Genomic DNA, 2,071 nt, shown 5'->3' with positions numbered 1-2,071 from the left:
TTTAATGTATTTATTAATAGATTTGCATTTCACCATTCAAATAGAAAGATCTAGGACAGCTTATGCAACAACAACTAAAACATGATAAAGCATCTGATACCAGGAGTTAAGTGGGATAGTAAGAGAACTTCTTGAAGCAGCCTAGTGTGGTGGTTTGTGTGGCCTAGTTGAAGTGGCCTAGTGTGGTGGTTTTACTCCCTTCCCCCTTGCACTTGTTATGGTATAAACAGTGGACACACTCCCAGGGGTGCTGAGTAATAAGGTAATCACAGATAAGACTCTAAATGGAGAGGCAGCCTTGCAGAGGCAGTATGCGTTTGTCTAGAAGCCTTTTCAGTGCCATCTGATCGACACAAAAGACACACATCAGCGGCTTCAACCCTGCCTGGGTTCCCTGCCAGGTGGCACAACAGAGAGAACTCCTTTGGGGCCACTATTGCTTTGCAGTCAACACAGCTGGCTTCCTTTATTCATTGCTCAGGCACTGAGGGGAGGAAGTGCCTGCCTCTCTTTCCTGGGCACATCCATGTTCCTCACTGCATGCGACTGCAACACCAAGCCAGGGATGCAGAGAGCAGCCACACAGAGAAGCTGCAATGATATGGGAGACAGATGCTACATCTCCACCATACGGATAAATACTGTGTGTTTCATTGTGGTGACTCTTTGGTGCTTGTTCAACAAGTATCCTTTCATACAATTTTGGACAAGGAGCGTGAGATGTAACAGCACATGCATCCCTTCAGCTTTTTTAAAGGTCTATATAGGCAGAACATGGTTCAAAGAAACCTGATCCATGGTTGTCATTTCAATGAGCTGCAAAGAAAATGTAATCAATACAGCTATCAATCTTCAGGTCTATTAAGATTCTTCAGGGAAAACCGATTGGCATTTCAGAGAATAGACCATTTATGTTACACAATATTGCCTGTGTTGGTAAAACAAATATCTAAAATTAGGCCTCAAATACAATATTCAGCTCTAATTTGAATTGATCTTGTTGCATAGAAGGGGAATTTCATCACCCCCTCTGCTGCAACACCATAAGTGACAACAAAGTGCATCTTCCCAAATCCCTTCCTATATTCTGCTAAGAGTCTAACTAGACGTTACAAAGAAGTCTTTTTTTTGGGGGGGGGAAGGGACTGTAAATAGCATGCTGAATGAAGCAAAAGTGCAGAGAGAAGGCAGCAGAAGGAGCACTGACAGCCCAATCCTTTGCATGTCTACTCAGAAGTAAGTCACATTATAGTCAATGGAGCTTACTTCTAGGAAAGTGTAACTAGGATTGCAGCCTTAACCTCCACTGTGATCTGAATTCCAAAACCTTTTGTGCTGTTTTTTAATTTAAAAAAAACAAAAAAACTTCAATTCAGAGGAAATTGATTCCTCCTCCCCAATAAAAATGGCTCATGGGGGACAATGCTAAACCCCTCCTACACTCTACTGCAGTTTTTGCCCTGTTTTGGGCCCCGATCTACGCCCTCCCCACACACACACAAGTACAGGGCAATGTTAAGCATTCTGCATAGCATCTAGCTTGACCCTAGGGCTGCAGTCTGTATTTATTTTCAGATAATGCCCTACTGAATATGACTATTTTCTTACTCGCATAGGATGATCTAGTTGTAAGTAAATGCTTTTAGAAGCAGGGATCCTGGACTTTTTAAAGGCAGCTTGCTATGATGAAATCCTATTTATTTGCACAGTCCATCACCATTTACCCAGTAGAGTCTTTTCACTTCGTTTTGTAAATTGGGTTATACATTTGCACACAGAGTTCTGGCTTCTGCTTTGTAGTATGTTGCCAGCTCCAATCCATACTCTGCAGCCTGTTGCCAGCTCCAATTCTTGCTCTTGTCAACAGGCTTGGCGAATTCCACCAGTTTCCATCTTGATCTTTATATCAGCCTTCTAATCCTCTACTTTTTCCTCTTTGATAGGCTCAGTGACTGTTACATGCCCAGTAGATTTGACAGCAATTATCATTGGGGTGCAATAATGGTCGTGTCACATTAATAGTGTGGTAGCCGGTGTATGTGTGTGCACGGCGGGGGGGGGGGGCAGGGAA

This window comes from Tiliqua scincoides, chromosome 4 (genome assembly GCF_035046505.1).
Source record: "Tiliqua scincoides isolate rTilSci1 chromosome 4, rTilSci1.hap2, whole genome shotgun sequence".
NCBI classification, from domain to species: Eukaryota; Metazoa; Chordata; class Lepidosauria; order Squamata; family Scincidae; genus Tiliqua; species Tiliqua scincoides.
This window is presented reverse-complemented; position numbering follows the sequence as displayed.